Source organism: Eriocheir sinensis, chromosome 58, assembly GCF_024679095.1.
Source record: "Eriocheir sinensis breed Jianghai 21 chromosome 58, ASM2467909v1, whole genome shotgun sequence".
NCBI lineage: Eukaryota > Metazoa > Arthropoda > Malacostraca > Decapoda > Varunidae > Eriocheir > Eriocheir sinensis.
The window spans coordinates 5,465,005-5,476,548 of record NC_066566.1 but is presented as its reverse complement, the minus strand read 5'-3'; positions in this window follow the sequence as shown (position 1 = coordinate 5,476,548).

The following is an 11,544-nucleotide window of genomic DNA, read 5'->3' as shown; positions in this document are numbered from 1 at the left end:
TCGTTATATAAAGCAAGAACAGAACCACAACGCATTAATTCCACACCCGGCAAACTCCAGGACGGACGGTCGCTCGCTTCCTATGTCCAATACTTCTTCCGATTTAAAACACTGACAGAAGTATCAAGTTTTATTGAAAGTTTTATTACGTGGCATTCCAGCGACACTTTTATTTCTTTTGGGGAGACCAGCAGAAGCCTTTAGCTGCTGCCCCCCCCCCCCCTCCCATATCCTTCTCCCTAACTCGTATCCTATCCACCGCTCTCCCCCTCACTTCCCTCCTGTCTCTCCCCCACACCTCTCCTCTGCCACAGGTCTTTCCTCCTTCCTACCTTCCTCCTATCCAACACCTGTACCTACCTGCCCTCTCCCTCCCTCTCTCCCTCATCAGTCGCCCCATCCCGCCACCTCCCCCCGCTGACATCCTTCCTCCTCCACACCTCTCCTCTCCCATGGGTCTTTCCTCCTCCCTACCTTCCTCCTATCCAACACCTGTATACCTTTAGCTGACAACCCTCCCCCTCTCCCTCTTCCGTCCCTTATACCTTGCTTCGTACCTTGCCTCCCCCTGCTGACATCCTTCCTCCTCCAAGCCTCTACTCTCCCATTGGTATTTCTTCCCCCATAACTTCCTCGCATCTCAACACCTATATCCCTTTCCTCTTCCCTACCGTTTCCTGTCCACTCCCCTCCACCTCTCATCCACCCACTACATCTCTATTATCCTCCATACCTAACAACTCTCCCTCCTATCCAACACCTAATATATTTTCCTTCCTTCCCTATTACTTTCTTCTCACAACCCCCTTCTCTCTCCTACCTCCCCCTCGCCTGCACCTCTCCCCTCCTCTCCCTTAGGGCCCTCCATCGTCATGTCTGGAGGGCAGGTGAGGGAGAGAGGAGTGGAGGGAAGAGGAGGAGGGAGGAAGGTGTTCTCATATCTCACGTCCTTTTTGTCAGTCTTCTGAGGATAAAGTCTAGGGGCAAAAATTTCCTTGTTTCCCCAAATATGAGCTTCGAGAGTCAACACACCGCCTGGCGCAACACACACGAGGGAAAACACGGCGAGGAGGAGCAAGCACACACACACACACACACACACACACACATACACACACACACATAGAGAATTGCTCCCTCCTTCCCTCCCTCGCCTCTCCCTTCCACCGCCACAATCCCCTTTCTCACTTCCTTCCCTCCCTCCCCTATTCCTACCTACTAACCCCCCCTTTTCCCCTCTTCCATCCCTCCCCTTCTCCCTCTCTAAAGCCCCCTCACTACCTCCCCTTCTCCCTCTCCTCTATACCTACCACCTCTACTCCCCACCGCTTTCTCTCCCATTTCTATCTCCTCTCCCTCCCTATCTCCCCATTTCCACCACTCTCCTATTTGTCCCCGCTCACAAGCTCCCCTACTCCCTCACTCTCCCGTACCTACTGCTCTCCCATACCCAGCATCTCTCTCCTCTCCCCCCCACCTCTCACCTTCCCCCCTCCCCCCTTCCCCCTCCCAACCTCAAGGCCCAGGATCCACACATCGTTAATGTAATCAGCAATCAGTAACTAATGAACTTAATGCGTTTTAGCACACACACACACACACACACACACACACACACACACTTTCACATGTTATTAGTTTATCATCCGCCCTAATATAATTAAGGTCATTCGCGACTTTACTTGATTACACGCGCATGCTTTTGGAGAATTGAAACGCAAGCAGCCGCCGCGCCGCCCTTAAACACTCCGGGTAATTCCCTCGCTTTTATTTTACAGTGGATTTTCTTTTTTTTTTTATTATGCGTGGACGTTTACGTGTTTGTTGGTTGATTCGCTGTTAAGTTGATTATCCTCGAATTAAATGCAACCATAAAAAAGTTGTACGTATATTTGTTTGCTTCTTTTTATCTTAATTTAATAGCAAAATGCATCAGTTCCCTTATCGGCTGGTGAGTTTTGAGAGAAAAAACTACTGGACTGCAGAATAAAGAAAAATCGTCACCCTCATAAATCGCCTAAGTCATATTTCATCGATTTCCAGGTTTCTGTCTACATCAATTTTTCAACATGTGACGCCCACTGTTGTGTAGTTGCTTTAGTCATTCAGGGTTAGAGTGTTCTAGAATTGACCTTTTCATTTCTGCCTAAATCTTAAGCCAAATGAGATAATGACTGTTCTTTTCTGATTTCCTGAAAAGTAGAAAATAATGACAGGCGGTTTGTTTACGAAGGTGACGATATGCAAGATACAACATGGAGAGAGAAAAAAAAGCACCATCATGGATTAGGAACTTGATCGAGCTTGAAGGTATTCTCACGACGATAAGGAACAAGACGTAAACTTGGGCAGGGCAAAAACTGACATGGGATAAGCTGATGACATAATGACAACCAAAGTAACAGAGTGCCAACTGAGAAATTGTTTAAGTCAGGGCAGCTAAAGTTAGGACATCAGCCGAAGCAGGATGGGACACACTAACACCGGCCATATATCCAGGTGGAGGACGTTGGGAAAGACCTTAGTCCTGCTGGAGATGTAATGGCTGATGATGACCATAACAGAGGACGGAAAACTTTACTAATGCTTGACTTTGAAAATAATGAGACTTTGTTGCGTAAATATATATAAAGAAAAATTGCGGAGGAGGTGAATACGACAATCAGGAAAACAATGAACAACTGGGGAATGAGAAGAGCTAACAAGACGAAGAGATTAGCCGTGTAACGAAAACTTTAATTAATCCGTGACATTATCTATGAATATATGGCGGACGAGAACGGTGCACCCTCCTCCTCTTCCTCTCTCTCAGGTTCACTCACCAACCGTATAGCCACATCAAGAATAAGACCAGCACTACCAAAAGAACCATAAACCACCGTTGGCAGATTATCGTACTCAGAGCCTCGTATTTACCGGTTTCTGAGCCATAGCTATTGCCAAAAAACACCAGTAATTAACCATTTTAACGGTAACTATATATGAAGGCAGTTATTGGGGACGAGGAGGCAGATTTGGGGTTGGAAATTGGCAAACATAGGAGGCTGAGTACGATAATCTGGCAACGTTGCCCTAAACCCCATAACCTGGAGTCTTAGACCAATGCCTCCCCAAAGAACGACCCAGTACCTGAATTACCCCAAGACCCAGCCCAAAACACAACCCAAGACCAGCCCAACCACCCTACAGCCCACTAATATCAGTTGAAAGGCGAAGAAAAAGACCAATACCCACCACAAGACTGAACCCGAACCCAAAATAGACCCATCATCATCCCTATCAACCCACCAGAGGAGACTCCACTGCCCATTCCCAGTCTCCCCCAGTACACAGACCCCATCGACCCACCTACGCAATTATCAACCTACAAGAAGAAATCCTACCCCAACACTCGCCTAGTCTCCCCAGTACAGATACCTACCCACCTACCTACCCACTCATCTACCCACCTGCCCATCCACATGTCCACTACCCACCCCCAGTCTCCCCCAGTACACAGACCCAATCGACCCACCTACGCAATTATCAACCCACAAGAAGAAATCTTACCTCAACACTCACCCAGGCTCCCCAGTACAGATACCTACCCACCTACCTACCCACTCATCTACCCACCTGCCCATCCACCAGTCCATCCAGCCAAACCTTCATCATCATTAAGCAAAAATGGAGTGACTGACTGACTGGCTGAGCGGACGGACGGATCGGTGAGGTGAATGGGAAGCGTTGGACTGACGGACGGACGGACGAACGAACTGCCGAGGAACGCTTAAGCCTGGGGGACGCGGATCACGATACATCACCCGATCAATAGTCACTTTGCATATTCGCCGCCGGTCAGTCAAGATATGCAAACACCGCCCTTGATCGACGCCAGGCATAGCTTTTAATTGGCCTCATATCTCCCTCCGTCGCCACCGCCGCCGCCACGTTAGGTATGCGAGGGTTCGATTCCCGCGGCGTGGAGGGGTGGGGAGGGGAGGGGAGGGAGACAGACAGACAGACAGACAGACAGACAGATAGATAGATAGACAGACAGACAGACAGACAGACAATCAAAACCAGAAAGAGACACACACGTGGTAAAAATTAGACAGACAGATAGATAGATAGATAGATAGATAGATAGATGGATAGATAGTTAGATGGATTGAGAGAGATACAGACAGACAGACAGACAGACAGACAGACAGACAGACAGACAGACAATCAAAACCAGAAACAGAGACACACACGTGGTAAAAATGAGAAAGACAGACAGATAGATAGATAGGTAGATAGATAGATAGATAGATGGATAGAGAGATACAGACAGACAGACAGACAGAGAGAGAGAAATCCGACGGTCATCATCAAGCCAGGAACAATATTATACCGAGAATTCACTTAATATGTCGGGGGCTGAATATTAATCTTGGCAGAACTGACCAAACATCCGTCAAATGCCCGCCAGATTGGGAACCGAACCGCCCGCCCTGAAGCACGCCGGGCCGGGCCACTGAATTTCCCCATTAACAAGAACATGATGAGTTGCGGAGGGAATGAAAACGCCAATCAGGAAAACAATGAACGACTGGGGGAATGATAAGAGATAATAAGACAATAACAGACGACGGGAAACTTTAATATAATGCTTGACTTCTACAATAATAAGACTTTGAGCGCCAATATATATAAAGGAAGTGAATATGCCAATCAGGAAGACAATGAACGACTGGGGGAATGATAAGAGATAATAAGACAATAACAGAGGACGGGAAACTTTAATATAATGCTTGACTTCTAAAATAATGAGACTGAGCGCCAATATATATAAAGGAAGTGAATATGCCAATCAGGAAGACAATGAACGACTGGGGGAAAGAGAAGCGATATTAAGACCATAACAGAGAACGGGAAACTTTAATATAATGCTTGACTTCTACAATAATGAGACTTTGAGCGCCAATATATATAAAGGAAGTGAATATGCCAATCAGGAAGACAATGAACGACTGGGGGAAAGAGAAGCGATATTAAGACCATAACAGAGAACGGGAAACTTTAATATAATGCTTGACTTCTACAATAATGAGACTTTGTAGCGTCAATATATATAAAGAAAAATTGCAAAGGAAGTGAATATGCCAATCAGGAAGACAATGAACGACTGGGGGAAAGAGAAGTGATATTAAGACCATGACAGAGGACGGGAAACTTTAATATAATGCTTGACTTCTAAAATAATGAGACTTTGTAGCGTTAATATATATAAAGACAAATTGCGGAGGAGATGAATATGCCAATCAGGAAGACAATGAACGACTGGAGAATGAGAAACGCTATTAAAGGAGATTAACCGTGTACCGAAAACTTTAATTAATCCGTGACTTATAAATGCGTAATGAGACTTTTTAGCGTCAATATATATAAAAAAAATGTGAAGGAAGTGAATACGCCAATCAGGAAGACAATTAACAACTGGGGAATGAGAAACGCTAATAAGAAGAAGAGATTAACCGGGAACTTTAATTAATCCGTGACCTATAAATGCGTAATGAGACTTTGTGGCGCTTATATGTAAGAAAAAATGCTGAGGAAATGAAAACACCAATCAGTAAAGCAATGAACTACAGAGGGAAATGAGCTGCACTAATAAGGAGAGCATAACAAGGGATTGGAAACTTTAATTAATCCATAACTTCTAATGAAACTATGTACAGCTAATATGTATAAAAAAGAAGTTGCTCATAGTTAGTCATGGGGAGTTTTTAATTAATCCACGAGTTTTTAATTAATCCATGACTTCTAATGAAACTATGTAGCGCTAATATGTATAAAAAAAGTTGCTTATAGTTAGTCATGAGCACTTTTTAATTAATCCACGAGTTTTTAATTAATCCATGACTTCTAATGAAACTATGTAGCGCTAATATGTATAAAGAAGAAGTTCCTCATAGTTAGTCATGGGAACTTTTTAATTAATCCACGAGCTTTTAATTAATCCATGACTTGTAATGAAACTATGTAGCGCTAATATGTAAATAAAGGAAGTTGCTTATAGTTAGTCATGGGCACTCTTTTAATTAATCCACGAGTTTTTAATTAATCCACGAGTTTTTAATTAATCCACGACTTCTAATGAAACTATGTACAGCTAATATGTATAAAGAAGAAGTTCCTCATAGTTAGTCATGGGCACTTTTTTAATTAATCCACGAGTTTTTAATTAATCCATGACTTCTAAATATTGAAACTGAATGACGTTAATGCATGTAAAAAATCCCAATATACTGGATGATTTCCCCACAAGCCAGTTATCGCCACACCACTTATGCAACCTGGCAAAGACGAGGACGAGGAAGAGCGAGATCACCTGCGCGGGAAGTGGCGCAGATAGGCAGTCTTTTAGTGGCAAGAAAGGGATTACAGACAGGCTATAGTCCGGCGCAAATAATTATGAAGTCAGACTGCGTGGGATCCGAACCTCTTCACAGCTCTGTCGCATCACCCCCAATACATCACTCTCTCCCTCCTATGTCATCTACGCACGATTTGAATTGTGTATCAAATATTCTGTATACATTAAATAAGTTTTGGCAGCGCTATGGCCAGGGAACTCCCCGAGCGGGCCACACCCAAACTGACTTTTTAGCATTTACTGGGAGAAGAAGAGGCCTATAGACTGAGTGGTTAGGAGGGATATGTGACACTGAAGGAAATGAAAGAAGGGGAGGGAGACAAAAAGGAGAGGTTGGAGGAGGGAACGAGAGGTCTTGAGTGAGGGAGGTAAGGAAAGGAAAAGAGAGGAGAGGGAGGGAGAGAGGAGGAAAGGCGAGGAGGGGTAGCTGTAGAAGGGGGCAACAAGTACACGGTGGATAGGCGTACCCTTCCAACGTTCCAAGACAGCAAGGGAGAGGACCATCAAGGACATGGGGGGAGAGGCCTAGCACTTATGTGAGGGAGGGAGAGGAGGGAAGTGGAGCAGTCAAGGGGAAGCGGCCTGCCTCTTGAGTAAGGAAGGAGATAAGAGGAGCGACAGGCGGCAAAGAGACAGGCAGCAAGGAGGGGAGGCAGGCAGGGTGGGTCTGCAGAGGGGAGGGTGGGAGACGCTTGTGAAGGGGCGCCCACAGGTACCCGGCAGCAGTGTCCCGCGCCGCCACGTCAAGCCTCGCGCCCACACCCTCCTGAGGCGCGGCTAATATTAAGCCGGGGTGGCGTTCAGCCTGCAACAATATTTGCCTTTGCATAACCACTGTTTGCGCGGCTCCCTAAATGAATTTCAGCGGAGCCAAATCTATTCAACTACGGCCTATCGTCAACTCTCACGCAGACCGATCAAACAAGCCGTGTGGATGGAAAATTGAATAATATTGACAAAGGATTCTCGACGGTACACTATCCTGGGAGGGAAGGACAATTCACTCCCGTAGCGGCGGCGGTGGTGGTGGTGGCGGTAGTGGTGGTAGTGGCGGCGTCAGTGGCTGTACTCCGGTGATGGTAACGTTAATAGCCAAGAATCCTGTAGTGTCGGAGCGGGATTGAGAGAGAGAGTGTGTGTGTGTGTGTGTGTGTGTCCGCACGCTTCGATGCCTACTAACACGCCTTCCTCCTGACGTGAGAGACGGAGAGGCGGCGACGCAGGGCAAGACTTCATTACCCGCAGCAAACCCCGACGCAATTACGCCCACTGATACTCTGAGACCCAACGCAAAACAAGACTTTTACCTTCCCCTTTCGACCCAGGATACACCAGACAGAGAACACTAGCATCAGACAAAGTTGGATTACGTTGGGAAAAACCACTGCCCTACGAGTCAAACCAAGTCCAACATGACGCATAGTAAAAATTGGGCCCGTATTCTTAAACATTTCACCGCCCAAGCACACAATTGACACGACTTTCGTAGGAACTGTAGACATTTTCAGGGCTAGTTTTATGACCCTGGTAGTAGGCTGACCATATTTCTGTACCATGGAAGTAAAAAAACACTCATTAGAACTCGATTCATCTCCTTTTCGGCCTTTGGAAATAGTTGATGTGAGAGGCGGCAGCGTCTGAGAAAACCGACCTTGTTCCCACGTCTCGAACCTGTTGGATACGCGACAAAGGGGAGAGAGCAGCGACAACTCTCCTCCCTCTCAGCCCAGCGGCGAGGACACGTACAGCAAGACTCCATCAGCCGCACGATCCTCCACGCACTCACGGGTTCGTTAGCAAGCCCAATTGAGGTGTGTGTGTGTGTGTGTGTGTGAGAGAGAGAGAGAGAGAGAGAGAGAGAGAGAGAGAGAGAGAGAGAGAGAGAGAGAGAGAGAATAAAGAAAAGGAAACAGAAAAGAAAAACATAGGAGTTTGAGAGGGGAATGGGAATGAAATATACAAATAAGCAAGAAAAAATAATAATGGGAAACTAAAGAAAAGAAAATTAAAAAGAAACAAACAGAGAGAGAGAGAGAGAGAGAGAGAGAGAGAGAGAGAGAGAGGACGTGGAATACAAGTCTACGTAAATAACATCAAATCGTAGACGACCCTGGAAAAAAAAGAAAAAAAAACGATGGACCTGAATCACGACACAACACGACACAAAACGTCAACAAAAGTAAAGTAACTCGAAACTGCAATGAAGTAAAAAAATAATGCAAAATGGTATGTTCCCACTCCAAACCCCCCCTCCCCCCCCCCACCCCCCACCCACCCACACACACACACACACACACACACACACCCAGAGGCGAGAATACCTGACGGAGAGATTGGAATATAAAAATAGTGAGTTTAAAGAGCGATGGAATGAATATACGATGGAGAAATTTAAAGCGTCTAATATATCATGCAACTCATCTTAAGCAAAGGCGATGAAAGAGCGTCAGGAGGCGATTTGATTTTTCTTTCTCTGACGGCGAAGAAAAAAGACGGCAAAAAAAGTAAAAATATTGAGGTATACGCAACATTATGCAACTAATCTTACGCAATAGCAACCCAAGCCGATTAACTTAAGAACCATAACAGAGAAAAAGAAGAAAAAATAAGCGGAATACACAACATTATGCAACAAATCTTAACTCATAACAAATACTCGAGTGTTTAAACCCATTACCTGAAGAGGAGGAGAAACGAAAAATGAGGTAAAAAGATAAGTTAAGGGAAGAGGTATGCTGAAGATTATCCAACTGATTTTAAACTCCAACAAATACTCGAGTGTTTAAACCAATTACCTGACGGTGAGGAGGAACGAAAATAAGGTGAAAGATAATAAACTGAGGCAAGAGGAAAAGATTATCCGACTGATCTCAAGCAACAACAAATGCCTGAGTGCTTAGAGCCATTACCTGAGGATTGAGGAAAGTAAATTACAAGGAGGAGGGAGAGGAGGGGGAACAATTAATGGCTCGAGAACTGCAGAATCAAGGACGGGAAAGTGGAGCTAAAAGAGGAAAAGACACACAGGAAAACGCCCCCAATAAAGCGTGATGAAATTAAACAACGGAGAGGAAAAGATATAAAGAGTAACAGAGATTGAAGAGCGACAAGGAACTAAATAAAACCCGATGAGGCTAGACAAAGGAGGAAAAGAATAGAGAAATACAGACTGGAATACTGTGAGGTGAGAAAAGATGAGAAACAAAAGACAAACAAGAAAATGACCCCAAATAAAGCCCAATGAGGTTAAACAAGAAAAGAAAGGAAATAAGGAGAAATAGAGGCTGAAGAGCGATGTAGTGGAACAAGAGGAGAAACAAAATAGGAGGATTACGAAATGAAGAGAGATTTTAAACAAGAAAAGAAAGGAAATAAGGAGAAATAGAGGCCGGAGAGCGATGTAGTGGAACAAGAGGAGAAACAAAATGAAAGAATGAAGAGAGATTTTAAACAGGAGAGAAAGAAGAAAACACACCTCGGGAATTCAGTGAGGTGAAGTTAAGCAGGAGAGAAAAAGAAAAGGTAAATACTGAATGAAGATACGCGAAGTTAAACAGGAAAATAAAATAGGAGAAAACTGAGGAGAGATGAAGTTAAACAGGAGAGAGGAAAAAGGGGAAAGAATAAATGAGGAAAGTTGGTTGAACAGAAGATAGGAGAAACACGGAATATATGAAGAAAAGTTAAAATAAGACAAGAAAAAGAAGACTGACACAGAATGAAGAACAGTAAGGTTAGGAGATGAAAAAGAAAAATAGAACAGTGTAATTGATGCGACTAAACTAACTTAAAAATTACTGAAAGATGAAATAAAGGTTAAGTATTAAATAGCAAAAAGAAAATCAATACAGAATGAAGAGCGGTAACGTTAGAAGGAGACGAAAAAGAAATATAGAACAGTGTAATTGATGCGATTAAACTAACTTAAAAATTACTGAAAGATGAAATAAAGGTTAAATATTAAATAGCAAAAAGAAAATCAATACAGAATGAAGAGGGGTAAGGTTAGAAGGAGACGATAAAAAAAATATAAGTGTAATTGTTGCGATTAATCTAACTTGAATTACTGAAAGATAAAATAAAGTATGAAATAGCTAAAAGAAAATCAATGCAGAATGAAGAGCGGTAAGGTTTGAAGGGGACGATAAAAAAAATATAAGTGTAATTGTTGCGATTAATCTAACTTGAATTACTGAAAGATAAAACAAAGTATGAAATAGCTAAAAGAAAATCAATACAGAATGAAGAGGGGTATGGTTAGAAGGAGACGAAAAAAAATATATAAGTGTAATTGTTGCGATTAAACTAACTTGACTTACTGAAAGATAAAATAAAGTATGAAATAGCTAAAAGAAAATCGATGCAGAATGAAGAGCGGTAAAGTTACAAACAGGGCAGAATAAAGATAAATAACCTCTCTTTGGCTACTCTTTATTTTTTACTTTTGTGGGAGCGGCGAGCAGCGGCCTATTTTTTATATACTCTTTTTGTTGCCCTTGAGCCGCGTCCTTTGATGTAAAAAAAAAAAAATTAATGGAAGATAAAATAATACCAAACAGAATTACAAATAAGTTTTCAAACGGTAAATAAAGTGAAAGTAGGAAGGAAGAGCAATAACGGTGAGCATGGAGGGGGGGACTTAATTAACCTGAAGAGATGTGAGAGAACAACAGATTCAAGCCCGGCCGGTTAAATAGGCAATGAGAGACGAGGATAAAAAAGCATAAACTGGTGGCAGCGGTGAGCATGAGAGAGGGAAAAAAAGGAAAGTTTCGTTTAGTCGGCGCAACATCTGTGGTCTTATGCCGGAGAGAGACAGAAGGGGAAGGAATTATAGGAAAACAGACCCCAGGAGACGGGACACAAACCCCGATTTATACCTGGTACCCATTAACTGCTGGGTGGACACGGGCGTAGGGTATCGGAAAAGCCGCCCAAATTTTTCCACTCCACCCGGGAATCGAACCCGGGCTCTCTTGGTTGTGAGCCGAGTGTGCTAACCACTGCACCACGAAGCCCCCACCATGAGAGAGGGAAACCTTGGAAAGAAAAGAGAGAGCCAATGAATCGAGAGCGGATAGATTAAATAGGAAAATATTGCAACAATGGCGGCAGCGGTAGGCATGAGAGAGGCAGACACTGAA